General features: G+C 41.4%; 1 protein-coding gene across 2 annotated transcripts in view; it reads left to right on the forward strand.

Moving 5' to 3' along the window:
- The window catches only part of tet3 (tet methylcytosine dioxygenase 3), a 65,704-nt gene that overhangs the window by 11,754 nt on the left and 45,791 nt on the right, over window positions 1-8,159 (forward strand). The window lies entirely within an intron of this gene.

Below are 8,159 nucleotides of genomic sequence, written 5' to 3' on the forward strand. Positions count from 1 at the left end.
ATCCCCAGTTCCGCCCAGGAAGGGCTCCCGATCCTCAGTTCTGCCCAGGAAGGGCTCCCGATCCCCAGTTCCACCCAGGCAGGGCTCCTGATCCCCAGTTCCGCCCAGGCAGGGCTCCCGATCCCCCGCAGAGCCTAGGAAGGGCTCCCGATCCCCAGTTCAGCCCAGGAAGGGCTCCCGTTCCCGAGTAAAGCCCACGGAGGGCTCCAGATCCCCCGCCGAGCCTAGGTGGGGCTCCCGATCCCCAGTTCAGCCCAGGAGGGGCTTCAGATCCCCTGCCGAGCCCAGGAAGGGCTCCCGATCCCCAGTTCCGCCCAGGGAGGGCTACAGGTCCGCAAGTAAGCCCAGGGAGGGCTCCAGTCCCCTGTCATGGCCCACGGAAGGCCTCGGAACCTGTAAAGGTCCCGAAGTATTTTTTTGGGGGGTAGTAGGGCTCCAGCCGTAGAGGCCGAGGCGGGGGCTAAGGCCACGGCCTCGAAGGCTGCTCTGCCATGACCTCCGGAACTGCCTGCACCACCATGTCCTCCTGTGTTCCCTACCCCGCCATGGCCTCCTGTGTTCCCTACCCCGTCATGGCCTCCTGTGTTCCCTCTTCCGCCTTGGCCTCCTGTGTTCCCTACTCCGCCATGTCCTCCTGTGGTCCCTCTTCCGCCTTGGCGCCCAGAGCTGACAGATCCACCATGGTGCCCCGCTCTGGAGGCCTCCCGTCTGGTAACCCTACTCCTAGAGGTCTCCAGAGTCACTAATCTCTCTGCCATCTCTGATGAAATCAGCCTGTTTTCTCTGCATTAGTGCTGTTTTGAACTTATTACTAATGGATTCCCTTACTGGATCCTTGAACTTTCCAGAAGTTTACCAGTTTCAAATGACCTCCTGGGTAGTGTGCTTAATAGTGTCATTTCTAATCACCCAGACACTGACGCTTTGACTCAGTTTGATTTATTCTACTCCGTGTCTCCTCGCTCCTTCGTTCCCGTGTTCCTCGTGTGTGTGCACCGTGACAACTACGTACTGGGCCTGGGAACGTTTCAGTTGCATTACTTTCTATGCAGGGTCAGAAAGCTCACGGATTTCATCAAAAATATCTTAATTTTTGTTCTGAAGATGAACGAAAGTCTTACGGGTTTGGAACGACATGAGAGTGAGTAATTAATGCTTTGTAGCATATCCCAGAACATGTCTCTGCTTTAATAAGTATGTTTTTGATGCCAATTTTATTGTTTGGAAGGACAAAAATGTTTATTTCTCTAGTCTCTTAAATAGTAATACCACAGCTCTCCTCAACAAGCCGCACAATTTCAGGGATTATTCATGTCCGAAGCACAAATTATGTATGCACAGACATTTCATACTTAGGGGTATGGGATTGTGCAAACAGAATATGAGCAATAGTAAGTGAGATGTTGCCAATCAAGCACCACTAATGATATGTCTGTTTTTTATGATTTATCTATTTAGCTTGGGAACTTTTTGTATGTCTTTTGAGGGTCCCACACTCACATGGGTTCCAGGTGTGTGTGTATGTGTGTCTGAGCAGGTTTAGAGTCTCAGTGCAGAGAATTCCTTTTGCTTTATATACTCTGCTCTTTGACCTTTGACCATTGGAGGCATTGGGGCTGAGCTGTGGCCAAATAGAAGAGGAAGGAGAACGGGGGAGGGAGAGAGCAAGAGGGAAAAAAAGAACCAGAAAGAGGAGATGAGAAGTACTGAAAGCAAAAGAAAAAGAGAAACAGTGGAAAGGTAAAGGAGAAATGCAGATAAACAGGAAATGCTAAAAGTGCAAAGGACAGGGAGGACAATTGAAGGAAAGATATCCATGTCTTTGTGTGCTTGTGTGGGGAACGGACAGAATTAGACCTTTGATTCGATGACAGGACACAACAATACTCCCTCTCTCTTACACTCCCGCCCACTCTGCCTCCATTTTCCCTCAACCTAATTATTGACCATACAGTTTAAGGTATGGTTACATTTTAGCTGGAAAAAGTGGTAGACATGGATGTTTGACCACTCCAGAGACTGAAATATAATTTCCGTAGCTTCATTGCACAGCAAAGCATGATGTTTCACTACAAGTATTCAGTTTGAAAGTGCATTCCCCACTTCCATCATGACAGCAGATTGTGTTTTATAGACAGAAAGGTGTTCCTGTAGCTCAACTGGTAGAACATGGCACTAGATTCTACAGGAGCATATGTAAATAGACACTACCATTCAAAAGTTTGGGTAAGATTTGTTTTTTATGTTATTGCAAATAGTCTCTTGAACTCACCAAGGAAACATAAAAAATAAATAAATAAATAAAACTCTAATATTGTAAAATATTATTAAAATATTAAGTGAAAGTAACTATTTGATTATGTTTTTAGAAATATTTTATTCCTGCGATGCAAAGCTGAATTTTCAGCAGCCATTACTGCAGTCGTCAGTGTCACGTGATCTTTCAGAAATCATATAATCAAATATGCTGATTTAATACTCAAGAAACAATGTTAATATGGTTGTGCTGCTTTTATTTATTTATTTATTTATTTATTTTGTGGAAAAGATTATATATTTTTGCTAGCATTAATAAATGTCTTTACTGTCACTTTTAAAAAAAGTATTACAGAAAAGTCTTAATAATTGTAAATGTAAAATGTTAGACACAGAGCTGTTGATTTCCGATTATATGTATTGAATATACATATATGTATAGGAAGTCATGCTGAAAGCAGAGCGAAAAGAAGTAATTTATTTTCTTACAAAATGGACATTTTTACTTATACACTTACGCATACAATCATCACTATTACTGTTGCACACACAAACCATTTTAACAAACTCAAAACCCTAAGTAGTCTATTAGCATTTAACGTGTAACTGGTCCCTCATTGTTTTTGCTCCAGACATTACAATGCTCCAAAATTATGTCTTGTAACCGATCAGACTTAAAATTTTCATCTTGTTGATAAAAACTTATATTGAAGGAGGCATTTGGGTCATATCTAAAGATCAGAATATCGCAGACTTGGACTGCTTTGACTTGGGTCAGGAAGTAAGCAGCTAGCAACCATCCAGAACACCCTAATGGTGGCTAACTTTGTAAGGGCAAGTACTACTTGCATTTCCTCTCAATTTCAAAACAAATAGTAGTAGTAGTAGTAGTAAGGCTGTTAACAATATCAGTATCTGATAAGACAAATTTTAAAAGACCAGTTTGCCATTTTTGTTTACCAACTAAGATCAGACAAAGGATCAGGTGGATTACATTTAAATGGTGTCTGTGTGTGTGTTTGTAAGGGTCACCCATCCCCCCTCGCCTCTCCCACCCTCTTTCCCTCCTCATCACTTCACTGGGCACATGAAGGAGATCGGCTCCAAAATCTACCCTTTCAAGTCTCACACGTGCAGCAAAACATTCATTAATAAATCACTGAATATTGAGAAACCCGGTAGTATTCATTCAAACTAATCCAAATCCAGATTCACACAGCATTTTGACTTGGCATGTGTGCACAAAACCTATTCTGAGCACCTGCCTTGTTGATTTTGTGTATTTGAATGTGTATTTGAGATTGGAATTGGAAAGATATAATCTTTGGAGAGCTAGAACAACAACCCTTACTGTGCTACAGTGTCCATACTGGCCATATTTCATTGAGCTGACCTCTGCACTATACCACCAGCTGACTTCACTATTGCCTGGCAACCAAAATACATTATAGCCTTCTCCACCAATCAGAGTTTTGCTCCGAGTCAGAATGAATGCAGACCCAGCGTGCATGACAGGTAGCAGCACTCAATAATGCTAATAAACCCAAACCAGTCACTGAACAAGAATAATTACTGTAGCTGTTGGTTGTCTGTGTGTTAGGAAGATGAGCGACATTAAGCAGTGTAGAGCTAAATCTGTATTATATTTGATATAGATGTAAAACTATGCATTTGAAATGAATGGTTATGTTAAATAATGCAAAACTAAAGGGGGCTCTTCACAAATGACCATCACAGCCCATTTATTGATCGATTCACTGCAGTATGTCAGTGCTACAGCATATAGAGGTTGTCACCAGGGCTGCTGCATCGGACGTGTAAGACTGCTTGAATTGAGACTGATTTGGAGAGTTTTAATCTTAAATGTCATGCGTTATTACATCACATGCATTAAAAGTAGTGCAGTTTTACTTCATACTTTTAATACTTTTTGCATTACTTTTTTCTCACTGTTATCTGACACTCTCTCAGAACAGTAATGCTATGCTTGGCTTGCAGGAAATCTTTTTATTTATTTGTATGTGATATATTTGAAATGATCCCTCAACATAATTTGCAAGCAATGACTATACGGTTGTATAGATGTTGTACCGACATGGTATCATGCAGACTTTTTTGTCAGTAAACAAATAAATAGAAGCAGGTATTAGGGTATTCATTCATGAAGTAAAATGTAATATTACTACAATAACTGGGTAAGTTTTAGTTTTTATTAGGGCTGTCAATCGATTAACATTTTTAATCTAATTAATCACATCCTTTTTCTGTGATTAATCGCGATTAATCGCACACTTTATGAAATTAAGCATAGACCATTTATCTTGTTTCAAATGTTTATGTTGTCATCATTTGCTATATCCAGAAAAGTAAACCAAAAGATTGAAGGGTGATTCTCAAACATCTATATTTTCTGCAAGCTTTTTTCAAGATAAATTTAGATGTCTTTCCAAAAAAGGACACTTAGAAACTCTAAAAAGGACACCAAAGAGCCAAATGATACAAGGAGCCCATATAAGCACATATAAAATCAGAATTTTATAGTATGTGTACAGTGCAACAGCAAAGAGCTTTTTTACATTTTAGAGAAGACAAGTTGCGATACCGAACAGGACCACATGGAGATGCCAAAAAAAAACTAAACCAATCGCCTGCTGACTGCATATATCTACTACAGTACATGGATCCATTCCGTATAACTAAACACAGCAACATACACATGACAAACCAAAACATTCGTGAATGTGTGTGGAAACAACGTGAATGTACGGAAATGTCTGTGCCTGTGCATAAATACAATGTGCATTCAGTGCGTCAAGAGCACTCATACACGCATTATTATAAAGGACTCATGCGTGCTTACTGTACGACTCCTGTACGCCACCGCAATCGTCTTTACCTTGATTGCAGTCTTCATCTATCAAAACTTTACTAGCGAGACTGGTTATCCAGTCAAGAAAACGTAGTTTGCGTCTCATCTGGCCGTACAGCGGTGGGATGTGTTGACAATCCGTTCAGTCTGTACTTCACACAGCACGATGTGTGAGGGCTCGCGCTCTTCAGAGACAATTACAGAATATGACAGAGCTCGTATTTTAAAGCGAAACACACTGGAATGACTAATTCCATTAAAACGCAACGCGAGTCTCTGTTCTCTCTGCAATCTCTGATGTAATCAGCCTGGTTTCCTTTATATTAGCACTGTTTTGGACGGATTGTTTGAATGCATTCGCTTACTGGATCATTGGACTGAAAACTTTCCCGGAGTTTAGAGGCTTAAAATGATCTAATCGCAAGCAGAGAAGCAAAATTGGGTTAAAGGGTTAGAATAGAAATTGTGCTCTAGTAATTTTGCGTTAATTGCATTAAATTATTTTACCGCATTAAGAATTGTAAAATTAATCGCATGCGTTAACACGTTAACGATGACAGCCCTGGTTTTTATGTAATTTTCACTATTCTCTGATAATTCTTATTGCTTTCTGTATTGCAGTGAATACGTTGCAGTATTACAGTGGAGAAAAACTGTAAAACATTGATTTTTTTCCAGCTAAAGTATACATAAATGTATTAAAAACAAATATTACCAAGATAAGTTTGATAATTTAACTGCTTTACAATAAACACACACACACGTTACATATTTTTGTATTTTTTTAAATAATTAATTTTATTATAATTTTTTATATATGGGGTATTGTGCCCAATCTCTCTCTCTCTCTCTTTCTCTCTCTCTCTCTCATTGCTTTAAGCTAAATATTAAAGCAAAATATAATTCTTATTTTATGATTATAGGAATTTATATATCATATAATATTTTTCCATATTTTATTAGTTTGGGGTGAAATATGACCCAAACAAGTTCTTGGTTTTATGAGATTTGATTTTGATCTGATAACATAACATGCGGTTACATTAAAAACTTGCAATTAATGTGCAGTACCAGGCCAGAGTTTGAGTGTTAATGGAACTAAGTGTGTGTGTGTGTGTGTGTGTGGGTGGGTTAGGTTGTGTATTGGAGCAAGGTCTTAGAAACTCTATGTGGATTAGTTCAATTTGGGGTGGCTATTGTTCGAGAAAAGGGGGAGGAGAGAGTTAATTAGGATTGTTAATCCTTCTGTTATTACAACGATGTCTTAACCCTCATTTAAACTCACGCAGACACACACACACACACACACACACACACACACAGACAGACCTTTGCAATTATTTGACAATGAACCCTTAACGATGTTTCTGCAGTCTCACTTCTCTTACCACAAGAATTCGGTGTGAGCATGTGTGTATGTGTGTGTGTGTGCGCATGTGAAAGTGGGTTGGGGGGTCACAGGTAGGATTTCAGACAGCCTTAAGGGGATTTGCTTTGATACAGCCTGAATCACCTGGCCTGTTGCACGAGTGCCGAGGAAGGAGATTAATGACCACTTACGCACTTTGCCTCTCGTGACAAACCAGGTGATTCAGCCAGTATCAAAGCAAACAGATGAGATAACATCAGGAAGGCGGCAATCATTCTGAATGCATTTGCATCGCAACCCAGTCAGTGGAACGCACTTCGCCGATTCCATTGTGCACAACAAAATGACATTCACATTATTTCTCATGATGCTAGATGCGACAAAAAAAGAAACGTTTAACAGAAATTTGGTGCCACAGCATCGCAACCTTCCCTAGCCTCGTGGTTACTTCAAGTCTTCATGCAGATGCACACACGCACGAACACGATGTTCCTGGAACTCCCACGCTGCGTAATACACTCTCATCACAACTGTTGCGTCACCAAACGTCCGCTGGCTCTTCGAAAGCCTGAGTGCATGCTTCCCTCTACTTTTATCCTCCACGTGCCTCTTCCGTCAGCCTCGCTCCCGGTTACGTTCTGACTAAGGGAAAATACAGGAGGATTATGCAGTAAAATTAAATCAAATTAAATGTTGATCTGTTTTTGACATTTACAATTTTGTTTAATCAGTGTGCCGTTTTCATGTCAGTCGCAGTTGTTGTTTTTTTCATGAATGGAAGCGTGTACGCTGCTAACCCTCATGGATGATTTCAACGTCAGTTTTGTTGTACTCGAAATAGCCTAACAACTCACTTGCATTTCCATCTAGCAGGCATTTGTAGGTCTGGCCAGCAGAGGTTGTAGTCCACCATGTATGACTTTGAAAGATTGAAATCGAAGTACTTATAGTGGTATTTTAGGCATGCACACATGCTTCGCACAGTCGGTCAATCCTGAGCATTTAAAACAGCTGAGATTCGACTAGCATTTGCGATGCCAGTTGCGTGTAAGATTGGACAAATGTAAAATGGTGTTGCTTTCTCGTATAGTATTCATACTGGGCAACTTTTTTTGGTTGGCTGAATGGAAAAATGCTTGTGTGTTTTCAAACAACTGACAACAAGAGGATTGGTTATGTGTGTTTCTCTATCAGTGACATTGTTCGACTGCGTCGTGGTATCAAAGACATGGCGTGCACGTGCGCAGTCCAGTCCAGTTGTTGCAGGCAGCCGAGACACAGATGGTCTTCAGTGATACCACATTCCAGAGCCATTGTTTAAGGAAGGCTAGCCGGGTTAGATAATTGACAGCCACAGCGCGCAAGAGAGAAACCCTTCCCCCCAGTCTGAAACGCACAGACGCACATACACGCATTGTTCACAGCACACGCCCCCTTCTCTTTCTTTATCCAGCACATCCCGCCCTCGTGCTCTCTGTGTCTATGTCTCTCGCTCATTCTCTCTCTCTTGTCTGTTTCACCCTAGCAGCAGTGCCCATGCTCGACTCCGATTGGCTGACGGCCGCTCTTTGTGAGCTATCTTTGGCGTGACGTCGCGTTAGTGAGTGTGGTGTGTGTGTAGGTCGAAAAGGAGGCGAGGCGAGGCGGGGCGGGGGGGGGGAGGTT

Source organism: Sinocyclocheilus anshuiensis, unplaced genomic scaffold (assembly GCF_001515605.1).
Source record: "Sinocyclocheilus anshuiensis isolate Anshui unplaced genomic scaffold, SAMN03320099.WGS_v1.1 scaffold1276, whole genome shotgun sequence".
In the NCBI taxonomy this organism is placed as follows: Eukaryota; Metazoa; Chordata; class Actinopteri; order Cypriniformes; family Cyprinidae; genus Sinocyclocheilus; species Sinocyclocheilus anshuiensis.